Source organism: Mus caroli, chromosome 18, assembly GCF_900094665.2.
Source record: "Mus caroli chromosome 18, CAROLI_EIJ_v1.1, whole genome shotgun sequence".
Lineage (NCBI taxonomy): Eukaryota > Metazoa > Chordata > Mammalia > Rodentia > Muridae > Mus > Mus caroli.
In genome coordinates this window covers 25,725,435-25,738,844 of record NC_034587.1, presented here as the reverse complement: position 1 = coordinate 25,738,844, position 13,410 = coordinate 25,725,435, and positions in this window count along the sequence as shown.

Sequence of the window (13,410 nt, the reverse complement as noted above, 5' to 3'; positions counted from 1 at the left end):
TTCATTGAAAGATATTGTGTGAGTTTGGTTTTGTCATGAAATACTTTGGTTTCTCCATCTATGGTAATTGAGAGTTTTGCTGGGTATAGTAGTCTGGGCTGTCATTTGTGTTCTCTTAGTGTCTTTATATCATCTCTCCAGGATCTTCTGGCTTTCATAGTCTCTGGTGAGAAGTCTGGATTAATTCTAATAGGCCTGCCTTTATATGTTGAAGATATTTGCTGACATTTTAAGTTGAAAATCTTCATTCTCATCTACTCCTATTATCCGTATGTTTGGTCTTCTCATTGTGTCCTGGATTTCCTGGATGTTTTGAGTTAGGATCTTTTTGCACTTTGCTTTTACTTTGAGTGTTGTGTCCATGTTCCCTATGGAATCTTATGCACCTGAGATTCTCTCTTCCATCTCTTGTATTCTGTTGCTGATGCTCGCATCTATGGTTCCTGATGTCTTTCCTAGGGTTTCTATCTCCAGAGTTCTCTCCCTTTGGGTTTTCTTTATTGTTTCTACTTCCATTTTTAGATCTTGGATGGTTTTGTTCAATTCCATTACCTGTTTGGTAGTGTTTTCCTGTAACTCTTTAAGGGATTTTTGTGTTTCCTCTTTAAAGGCTTCTAACTGTATACCTGTGTCCTCCTGTATTTCCTTCTTAAAGTCCTCCATCATCATCATGATAAATTTGGATCCATGTCTTGCTTTTTTGGTGTGATCGAGTATCCAGGACTTGTTATGGTGGGAGAGTTTGGTTCTGATGATGCCAATTACCCTTGGTTTCTCTTGCTTCTCATCTTATGCTTGCCTTCCTCCATCTGATTATCTCAAGTGCTTGCTGCCCTCAATATATCTGATTGGAGCCTGTCCTTCCTATAATCCCAGTTGATTCAGGACTCCTCAGAGTCCAACTTTCTCTGTGATCTTTTGATTGTGGTCTCCTGTGAATCTGAGATTCTGAGTGTGTCAGAGTTCTTGGCAGTCATGCTCCTCTGAGACCCTGAAATACTGGTGTGACCCAGCTCCTGTTATCCTGGGATCCTGTTGTCCTAAGACCCTGGGCATTTTACACTGCCTGTAAATGGTTTCTCCTTTGAGGTCCTTGGAGCTGTCCCATCTGTTTGAAACCAAGGTAAATCAGAACTGATCAAAAGGAACCTGAGCCTCAGATCAAAAAAGTCTCAGGTGTCCTTCTTCCTGCTGTCACAGGCCCATCACAATTGGATTGTAACTGATGTTGTGTTCTGCTCACAAGTGATCCTAAGATTGTGTGGAGAGTCTTCTGGCGACTGTGGAGGGGTGTCTGCCCTTTCAGCACCCAAGGTGACCTGGTTCTGGTGCTGACTAGAAGGGACTTGTGTCTTATTTAGTATTTTTGGATAATGAATAAAGAACATGAAATTTATAGAGGATACTGAAACCAAGACATTTTCTCAAAACTCATCGAAAATGAAGAAATTAAGTTCATTGAATAGTTAATTTAATATGACAGCTTTTCTTCTATGACCTGTGCTTATATTGCTTTTAGGAACAGTCCCATTCTTCACCTGGGAACCTCTGGGAAGATAAAGCCCAGTAGTAAGGACTCCATTGAAGTTGTTTTGCCATTTTATATTACTCTGCTCAGTAGGAAAAGCAATTCAAGGAAAATAGAAGAGTAAGAGATGGAGTAAGAATAATAGTAAATATCTTAAAGCTAAACGGTGAGTGGGATGTCTGAGTGGATGAGAAGGGGAGGAAGTGGACAGCCATGATTAGCCATTAATAATAAGCAGACAGCAAATGAGTTTGTATTCTTCAAGCTGACAAGGAGTTCAGATTCCACCTTTCAGGTTTAATATGGACCTGCGTGAGCAGTGATTCACCCAGAAGAAAAGATAGCATCAATAATGTTTGAATGAATCTTTCTAAATATGTGTACAACTTATTTGGCTTTCACTGAGCAAGTCAACAGGCCCAGTGTGTTCCATGGATGCTGAATCCCTTCTGTAGTACGTAGTAAGATGCTTTAAATTTTAAATATGAATTAATAAAGTAATTAATTGTATTTTCCTCCTTTATCACTATGTAGTTCTCGTCAGACTGAGAATTATAAGTAAAAGCAGAGAGATTAACTACAGACATATAATGAGGATTTTGGTTTCTTAGAAAAACGAAGAAATATTATGTGGATAGTTTGTCATTTTCATTCCAGGTGTGTGATATAGGGCTGCTTTAGACTGGCCACAGCAGCTGACTATGATTTGCCTCATGCTCTAGCAAGGGCATGAATTTGCTAGCTGCAAATAGTTTCTGCAATTGTGGGGCATTTGGAATCTGATGACTTTAGAGAGTGTATCAATGCTATGACCCTAAGAGGCAGGGTGGGTTGTTGGTTATTGGTTGGTTGCTATTCATTGCTGTTAGTTCTTATTTGCTAAGCAGTTGTGCACAAAGAAGAAAGAAGAAGAATTTAGATATAAGGCAAAGATCAAACTTCTGCCAAGAAATTTGTCTTTCCTAATCAGCAATAGGTTAACAATAAGGTTGTCCTCTTTACTGTCTATCATTCTTTTTCTCTCATATAGTGTTGGGAAGTTGAGAGGGTAGAGAAGGTATATGGAAGGTTGGAAGAAGGAAGAACCCACAAATAGTCAAACATTGGATACAGACACAAAGGGGAGGACCAGGCAAACCTGAGCAGCTAAGACAAATACTTAAATCAATGTTTCAAGCTGGAAAATGTTGTATTAAAGTGTCAAAAATTAAAGACAGCTTCAGAAGATATCAAGGGTATTTCCACTTTCACTTTCATTCAAATCCAGGAGTCATTAGGTGTGGACCACAAAATGATAATGCTCCCTAGTTCATGAACATGGGTAGCTGCAGTTCAGAAATACCCATTAACTTACCTAAATCATGAACTAGAACTGAACTAAACACACATTTAGCAAACTGAGTGTTTTCTGCTCTGCACTCAAGGTATGTACTTTAATGGATGCTGTTGAATATGATCGCTAAAGCATCCATGCTCTCACTTGATTTCAAGATGAGTGGAATTCTGTACAATGCTACTTGTACAAATGAATTCAGGGTTGATGACTTAGTATTGTAAAAATACCTGGGCAGGGGATCTTCTCTGGAGAAGTCTATTTATTCCCCCCATATTACTTTGTTGCCATTTTCCAGAGTTGGATCCATGAGACTAAAAATATTATATGAACTGGATGGGGTATATTTATAATTTAGTAATATACAACAACACTTAAAGGAAAAGAGATCATGTCTTTGAGAGAAATATCAAGGGTGAAGTAGACAGAAGAGCTTGGAGGGAGAATAGAAGGAAATGATGTCATTATATTAATTAAAATCTTAATTTAAAATACACTTTTAAAAGCTTAGACAAAAATCCTTGCAATTTCACGTATTTCTGAATTGGATTTCTTTGTAAAAATCAACTCAGATAATTTTTTATTTATTATTTAGTCTAGGAAGATTCTCCCGAGGCCACTCTTGCACAGGTTTAATCTCTTTGAAGCCCTTTTGGATCAGGCTTCTGGGCTCCATCTTGTGTTCCCATCTGCATTCACTTTGATTTCTCACTGACCCCATCTGCACATGGTCCTTGCCAACCTAGAAACTGGTTTGTGGCTCTGGGGTTCTGGAGGCAGAGCCTGAGATGGTAGAGAGGATACTGGGCAGTGGTGTGGGGTTTTAGGAGGCCAAGGCCTGAAGCCAGGAAAGCTGGTTGACCTGGCTCCGTAGCAGGAGGACAGAAGAGATGGCTGAGAAGCTTCATTCAGGTCAGAGTTGGCCAGGGTGTGTTCACAGTTTGAGAGCTGCAGCCTCATTGGCAGGGTTGAAACAATGGCTGCCCCAGCTGAAGCTCCCTGACAAAAACACTGTCCCACTTTCAGAAGTCACAGGAGGCAAAAATGGGAAATAAAGCTCCTCCCTTGGTCTTTAAACAAGCCCTTTGCTTCCAATACAGCAAGAGAACAACACTGTCCTGCCCTGCCCACCAGGTTAGTATTGTGTACCACACAGTTTATTAAAAACATGCAGGTTATTAAAAACTAAAGGAACTAACTGGGCATCAGAGATTTTCAAAAGCCTCATTTCTTACATGCTTTCTAATTGAAATTGCTATTTTTAAAAAATTAACTGAAAAATATCTTTTGATTCCTTCTGAGGAAGAACAGAAATCTCTGAGCTGAATCTCCTCATGAACCAAATCTCAGTTAAGACACACTTTGTGCCTCCATCTCTGTGATTCTTCATCTATTTTCCATTCTCCTTGTAACACAGGTTTTATTTTTATTTTTATTTTTTCATGCCAGAAATTTTTTGGCCTTCTACTTTTCTGAGTTAGAACTTTATCCATCTCTTCAAATCCCACCTTAAGTCTCATATTTTTTCCTGTGAAAAATCTCTGCTGCCTTCCTGCTACTTTAAGCTTTGGAAATGCAATCTTTGAATTTTATTATGCGATAACCTTTATGCAGTCCTTTATGCCTTTGAATTATTCCTTCTCACAGATTTTAATCTTCTTTTTGGCGAGGAGATCTATTGGGCCATGGGAAAGGCTCCACCCATACAACTCTTCCACAGATATTTGTCAATATAAACCAAAGGCTCACTCTGAATTTTTTCTCTACAAATTTTCCTTGGGAATATATATCTGAGTATATCAGAGTGTGTCTTCTCTGCCCTAAGATAGGATTACTGTAGTATAGCAGAGGTTTTCGTGTTTATTTCTTTTTAGGAGTGAACATTCTAATAATACAGTGACATTTTTATCTTTATCACTTTGTTGTTATAACAAGATAACCTGGACTGTATAGGTTATCAGGAAGTTTCTTGGGCTGAAGAATCTCAGGAGTTGGATGTGGGAAAACATGGTACCTTGTTGCCTTTTCATGGAAAAAGACCTTTATCTGCTAACATCTGTTAGAGGGCACTTTTAATATGAGACTAGTTTTGGGTAATGTGTGCCTTAACTGCATTTATCAGAAATGCACACACTCACACAAACACATACCTGTGCTTAATACTCCTGAAGACTGGGTTAGCATTCCTGTGATAGAGGAGTGGTAAAATGTTGCAGGTCAGGAGTCAAATTTTCTTGCTTTTTCCTTAGTTGTCTTAATAGCAATTCATTCTTTCAATCTGCAAACATTTTTGTAGCAATCAGATGAATTTTTGGAAAATATAAATAGAGTTATATATTCCTCCAACTCAAAGACTATGAATGTCATCAGGCATCATCTCAAAAAGCCCATTTCTAAGATGACTATTGGATTATTATACTTACTGGTGTGTGTGTGTNNGCGTGCAAGTGTGTGTGTGTGTGTGTGTGTGTGTGTGTGTGTGAGAGAGAGAGAGAGAGAGAGAGAGATAGAGAGTTTTGTGTATGTGCACATATGTGTGTGTGTATATGTATGTATAAATGTGTTTTAAGTACATTGACCTTGATTTATGGTTTTATTTTTTGTCAGTATAAAACATTAATGAAACTGTTAACAATTTGAAAGATAGCCAGAGAATAAGGTACATCTTATTTTATCTGAAGTGACAGCTAAGTGTTTTCATTAAAAGGGACACTTAAAAGTTTGACTTAGCCACCTTCCCATAATTCCTGAGCCTAGGGTGGACACTATTTCTTGGTATATCACATAGCACCTGTTTATGTCTTATGCTTGTCATTCCTTAATTAATCATGAACCTTGTTGCCAAAAATAATCCATGTATGGAAAACACTTTCTGGAATATGAACCAACAATCTGTAGCTCCTTTGTCATTACCTAGTTATAGAATGTTAACTAATTAGGGGAAGAACATATAACAAGGACAGATTCGTGCACATATACTTGATTGACAAGTTCAATCTGTGTCTTATAATCCATCACAACAAAGTCATACTACCATTAGGACTATAGAATGAGCATGGACTTAGAAACTTGAATGACTTCCCCAATTCTTCACCAGTGATCTCTGACAGATGAGGAGAGACAACATGTCTTCACTGACTGATGTTAGCCCTTAAGTATTATTATTTTTATGTACCTTCGTCTTTGCTAGTCTATGGAGGAAAGGCTTGTGTTTTCCCCTCAAAGATTTGTCTGCAGAAGTTCACTGGGCTCCACTCTTCTTGAAGCAATATCTCTCAGCAGAATGTAAAATTTATAACAGCAAGAAATGTAAATTCAGTTTGTGGATAAGAATAAGAGCATTAAAATCAGAAGAGCTGCCATGGACAAAGGCAGGGTGACAAATGCCAGAGAATGAAGGAGAGATAAATGGTGCAATATGAGAAAAGTGAGAAAACCATTCTGATTTGCTGGGTCATATCCTTGGCTATGGAAATTTGTTAGATGTTGTGACAGCTGTGTCTCATATTATAACTTTTCAAATATGCTGTTGTATTTGTGTAAGGAAGAATTTATACGCTTCATCTTCATACCTAAGAAACATGTGTCAAAAACATTCTAAGGCAGAAAAAACTTATTAAGCTACTTTGTAAGTCCACATCTCTCTTTCTTGAGTACATGTACACACACGCACATATTCATACACACCTATGCACACACATACACAGCTTTTACAGCATAGTCTTTGGACATGCATTTGAAAGGGTAAAATGACAGCTTTTAGTAAGTTGAGATGGTATGGAATAGGAAGTGGTGTGATGCAGGGTGCTTTAGAATTTCTGATATAGGCAGTGTCTTTGTCTCTTAGATTGCTCTCTTTAATGATGTCAAATAATCTCAAGTACACTTTGATGTTCGGTAACCCACAAATATCTTCTGAACAGCTTTGATGTTAGATTCTGTAAAGCCTCTAATTGAAGTGTAATTCAGGAATCCTGGGAATTGGTCCATGTCCCCAGGAGCTGTGAGAAGACAGTGTTTAAGAGAGAGAGGCTGCGTCTGAAACCCCAAGCCAAAGGGGAAACTGACCTTTGCTGTTTGAGATGAGAAATCAGCGTGCAACCTCATTGTTTCCATATCTTTGTGATTGAAAATATAAAAGAACCATATTTTACTAAGTAATTAAAAATTTAATTTTATAAATGAAAACAAAAACACATCTCGACTTCAGAATAAAGCAAAAACTGGAGTTGAAAAATTAAATGATCAGAAAAGGGAGTAAGATATTTCAGTTTAATGTTCTCTTCATCACTCTGAAATCCTGACAAGGAGAGATCCAATAATGTGTGCTTAACTTTGTCTTCTACCAAGAAAGCAGTATGTAAACTTCAAACTTCCTTTACAGATTTCTGACTTGGTAGACTTAGGAAACAATAGTCACCATTCATCATAAATAGGACAAAGCTAGTGACAGTGTGTTGTATAGAAACTCTTTAGAAGTATGCATAAGTAAATAAGTAAACAAATAAACAAAATATTAATAAACATTTCTAGCTTAAGCCCAGAAAATTAGACCTAAAATCAGTCTATTAAACCAACATCTATTAAAACCAAGGTGATGAATTCAGCTAAACTCAAGCTGTATACATTTCAATAAACTTCTGTATATTTAGAGTAGACATATTGAATCTCTACTCGTTTTTTATAGTAAACTTATAAAGTTCAGAAAGAATCAGTATAAACTCATAAGGATGTCACATTTCACCATTGCATCTACGAGGATTTACTCAATACATTTAGCTGTCAGAATGCTGTGAATATTCCTGCCCCCACAAAGGTCTTAGTGCAATTATACTGGTGAAATAAGTATTCCCTAGTACCAAGTGTTAAAACACCTGTTGGTCTTGGGAATATTAGTGTTGAGAATGTGCACTGGCACAACACCTTGGAAAATAATTTAAAATTACCATATATGTTTTAAATTTTTTTTACTTCACTTTAAAACACTCAGAGGATCCAGCTTCTCACTTACAAATGAAGATGCAAGAGCACACGAGGTGAACCAAGTACTTCTAAGACAAAAACCAAGAACCAGTATAAGGGCCAAATCAAAGTTTGTCTAATTTCAGTTCAGACCATTTTGTACTCTGTTATATCATCCCTCACACTTTTGAAAAGCTTTGGAATAGGAAGGCTTTCTTGTTTTTGGTAATTAGGTGATTCTAAGTTAATGGAAATCTCCTCCCTGTCCACATATTTTGGCAAGAAAAAAATCAATGGTCAAGAGGTAGAGAGCAGAGAGCCTTGGCTATACAGCTCTTTATCCCTCTCTCTTATAAGCCAATATTTAGAATGAAAGAATAATCAAATAATCATCAAATCAAGAGAATTCTAGGGAGCTGAATGGAAGTATCTGCAGTACAATGAACTTTGTAGTTCTTGCTATATGGTACAAATATGAAACAGGTAGGGAAATTTTATTCTTAATAATAGTTGTGTGAATTAACAAGAAATGCACTATACCTGCCCAGAATAGTCTATTCCTTCATTTGATGTAATATGAAAGAGAAGTAGAAATACTTTCCTAATCCCAGCAGACAGGGAAATGTTTCTATTCTCCAGGGTAGGGTCAGTGAAGGAGCCAAGCCTGCAATAGAGAATCATGGACTCTTTCTTAATTATTTTTAGTTCATATGAAGTAGGCACCCTTCTTTCCCCAGTATGAGGACTTTCTGATGTCTAGATAAAGCTGGTTCCAACTCTTAAAAGAAGATCAAAAACACATTGGCAGATGTATTAGTCCTTTCAACCCTGTAATCCAGGAGAAAGGCACTCAACTTTCTCATATTCATATCTGGATATTTGTTTTTCTCAAATTCCTTTTATCTGAAGATTGCTATGTCTTATGACACAATGGCCCAATTTACAAAACCTTAGGTCTACTTCAGGCTTTTTAAATTTTTAAATTTACCTCAACAGAGGCATATATTCAAGTTGCCCATTTGACCATAGACTTTCACTCGACAGGCTTGGATAAGGGCTGGAATAGGAAAAAGAAGGTTTTAAGAGTATAATAATAAAGAAACAAATTCACTGAGCAAACAGTATCTCTATATATGTCGAACATATAAAGGACTTTTTAATCAAAGGAACATATCTATTTCCAGAGACAAGATGTGTCCAGGGTGGATCACTCAGAACCACCATATACCATTTACCATATACCATATATCATATACCATATACCAAATACCATCTAAGAAGGTTATGCTTCTCTGAAATGCAGCCATGTATTAAAGAACTCATTTGTGGATCTCTTGGCAGAACCTCTTTGAACTGAAATAGTTAAAGTGGAACATTCTGTGATTAGCTGATTGTCACATTTGCAAAGGTGGCCCTCACACTCATATTTACGGTTCTGGGAATGTATCTCATCTGTGTTTTTCCGATGAAAGCCACCATTTCCACAGGGTCTTATTTACCTACATATAATCACAGAATAAAGAATATCTATCACCTTTAGTTGGAAACAGAATTTCAGAGAAAAACATATCTGACTGGAATAAATCCAGGATGTAATATAATTACTTCCTGGGGTATTCATCCCCAGACCATTACAGAGGAGCCCATTAACAGAGAGCTGGAAGGGCTTTCTAGTCAACCATTCATTCTGCCTTCATTGTCCCATGAGCTTCACTTAAACAGGGCTTTACAGAGATGAACTTGGATGTACTTCAGCAGACCAATCTCTTCCCACCAGGGCAAGCCAGGTCATTTCCCTATTTTGGTGCTTAACCTAATTTGGCACTCTCCTTCATCCTCTTTTGCAAACTGCCTTTACCACCTGCCTGAGGTGAAGGGACAAAGCTTGTGCCAACAGAGAGGAGCGTTTTCTGCAAGGCTGAGCTAACAGGGCAACCTTACATTATCTTTTGCTGAATAAAGGGATTCCTTTTTTCCAAAAGAGAAGGTTAAGAATGTACTTTTTAAAGTTATTTTTAATGAAACTCAGGTTAGGTGGAGAGCAGCCAAAGAGGAAGCTTTCACACACCAGGGCAATGACAGTGCTCTGGAGTGCCCAGGAGCAGAAGGAGGCATGAGTATGAAAAGCCTTAGCAGAGGGCATTCCACTGTGGGATATTTTCTGGAATATTCAGTTCCACTCTACTGAGCACAGTGTTTTTTAATGCAATGAAAGACATGACACTAACCATAAAGAGTGACAATAGAACAAGCCCTTACACCCAGTCTGCAACTTCACAGCTCCTTCATTCTGTTCCTGAGACTACGTTGAGTGTCTTCTGTATAAAGTGTATAGGGGGTGGGGCTGATACTTCCAGGGCCCCTGCAACACCTTTAGTTTGTGCTTAAAGTGAATTAGAAATCTAAACCTATCCTCTCCTACCTCCCTCTACCTGCCATGATTATTTTGTTCCCCTTTCTGAATAGGTCTGAAGCCTCCACACTTTGGTCTTCCTCCTTCTTCTGTTTCATATGGGTTTCATATGGTCTTTGAGTTATTGTGGGTATTCTGTATTCCAAGCTTTTTTTTTTTTTTTCTTCTAATATCCACGTATCAGTGAGTACATACAATGTGTGTTCTTTTGTGACTGGGTTATTTCATTCAGGATGATATTATCTAGTTCCATCCATTTGGGGTGAATTTCATGAAGCATTGTTTTTAATAGCTGAGTAGTACTTCAGCTTCTGGCTATTATAATTAAGGCTTCTGTGAACATAGTAGAGTATGTCAGCTTTTGAGTATATACCCAGGTGTGATATGGCTGGGTCCTCAGGGAGAACTATTTCCAACTTTCTGAGGAACCATCAGACTGATTTACACCTTGCAATCCCACCAGTAATGGGGGAGTGTTCCTCTTTCTCCACATCCTCACCAGTATCGGTTATCACCTGAGGGTTTTTTTGTATTTTGGGGTTTTTTTTGTTTGTTTTTTGTTTTTGTTTTTGTTTTTGTTTTTGTTTTGGTGGGGGGTTTTATTTATCTTAGTCATTCTGAATGGTGTGAGATACAATCTCAGGGCTGTTTTGATTTGCATTTCCCTGATGACTAAGGATGTTGAATATTTCTTTAGGTGCTTTTCTGCCATTCGAGATTCCACAGTTGAGAATTCTTTATTTAGCTCTATATCCTATTTTTAATCCTATTTTTTATCCTATATAGGTTATTTGGTTCTCTGGAGTCTAACTTCTTGAGCTCTTTGAATATTCTGGCTATTAGCCCTCTATCAAACAAAAGGGTTTTAAATGCCCTTTCCCAATCTGAGGGTTGCTTTTCCGTTCTATTGATAGTGCCCTTTGCCTTACAAGAGCTTTGCAATTTTGTGAGAACCAATTTGTCAATTGTTGATCTTAGAGCATAAGCCCTTGGTGTTCTGTTCAGGAAAATTTCCCCTGTGCCAATGTGTCAAGGTCATTTCCCACTATTTCTTCTATTAGGTTCAGCATATCTGATTTTATGTGGAGGACTTTGATCCACTTGGGCTTAAGCTATGCTCAAGGAGATAAGAATGGATGGATTTGTATTCTTCTACATGTGGATCACCAGTTGAACCATCATCATTGGTTGAAAATGCTGTCCTTTTTCCACAAGACCATTTTGGCTTCTTTGTCAAAGATTGGGTGATCATAGCTGTGTGAGTTCATTTTCTGGTCTTCAATTCTATTCCACTAATGTACCTTTCTTGTCTCGTACCAATACCATGTGTTTTTTGTTGTTGTTGTTGTTGTGTTTTTTTTTTTTTATCACTATTGCTCTGTAGTATAGCTTGAGTTCAGGGATAGTGATTCCCTCGAAACGTTTTTATTGTTGAGAATAGTTTTTGCTATCCTGGGTTTTTTATTATTCCAGATGAATTTGATAATTGCTCTTTCTGTCTCTCTGAAGAATTGAGTTAAGATTTGATAGGGATTTCATTGAATCTGTGGATTTTATTTGCTATGATGGCCATTTTGTACTATGTTAATCCTGCTGATCCATGAGCATAGGAGATCTCTCCATCTTCTGAGGTTTTTAATAGTGAGGGGATGGGGAACTGGAGTAACCACTAGAAAGTCCCAGATGCCAGGGACCCCAAGTGTTTCCCTATAACACTACAGGGATGACATTAGCCAAAATAATCAACAAACGGGAGAGAGAATCTGTAGAGACCATATTCAGTGGATAGGCACAGCTCCCATTTGAGGGATGGGCCACCCACCCATCTCAAAAATATTAATCCAGAATTACTCCAGTCAAAAGGAAATACAGAGCTAAAGAGTGGAGCAAAGAATGAAGGAAAGGTCATCCAGAGACTGCACTGCCTAGAGATTCAAACCCAGACACTATTGCAGATGCCAAGAAGCGCTTGCTGGTACCACTTTCCTCTGAGAGACTGTGCTATAGCCTGACCAATACTGATACAGATGCATGAAGCCTGCCATGTGACTGAGTACAGGGAACTCAGTGAAAACATTAGGGTAAGGACTGAAGGAGCTGAAGGGTTTTGGAACCCCATAAGAGGATCAACAATAACAACCAACCAGACCACCCAAAGCTCTGAGGGACTAAACCAGGAACCAAAGAGTACACATGGAGGGACACAGCTGCACATGTCAAAGAGGACTGTCTTATCTGGCAACAATGGAAGGAGAGGCCCTCGGTCCTGTGGAGGCTCAATAACACAGTGTAGGGGAATGCTAAGTGCTGAGGCAGGAGTGGTGGTGTGGGGGAGGGGGAGAGCACCCTCATGGAAGCAGGGGGATGGTGGAGGGGTTAAGGTGTTTGTGGAGGGGAAACTGGGAAGAAGGATAACATTGAAATGTAAATAAATAAAATAACCAATAAAAAAAAGGAAAAAAGAGGAGAAAGTCTAAACTTTTCCACATGTAGATCCTGGATCACCTTTGTAAATCCAACACTACTAATTCTCTTTTTAATTTCCCTTCTTGTAACATCTCTGAGGCCAACTAATTTTTTACTAGTTATTTTATTTATTTACATTGCAAATGTTATTCACTTTCCTTGTTTCCCCTCCAGAACCTCTCTAACACTTTCCCCCTCCCCCTGCTTCTATGAGGGTGCTCCCCCACCCACCTACCCACTCAGGCCTCCCTGCCTGGCATTCTGCTACACTGGAGCATCCAGCCTTAACAGGACCAAGGACCTCTCCTCCCCCTGATGCCTGACAAGGCCATCTTCTGCTACATATGTGGCTGGAGCAATGGGTTGCTCCACATATATTCTTTTGTTGGTTGTTTAGTCCCTGGGAGCTAGGTTAAGTTCTACTGTTTTACTACATACATCCATGGGCTATTTCATAAAATTATTTCTGCTGTTTTATGGCCTTTTCTTCTCCCTAAACTCCCATACACTACCTCAGTGTATTACTGTGCTCTACACTGCTTCCAGAATCTATTAGTAGAAAACTGACATCCTGTGAGGTGCCTGTGATGCAGTTTTAATGAGAAAAAAATTCAATCCATCAACGTAATCCAGTATATAAACAAACTCAAAGACAAAAACCACATGGTCATCTCGTTAGATGCGGAAAAAGCATTTGACAAGATCCAA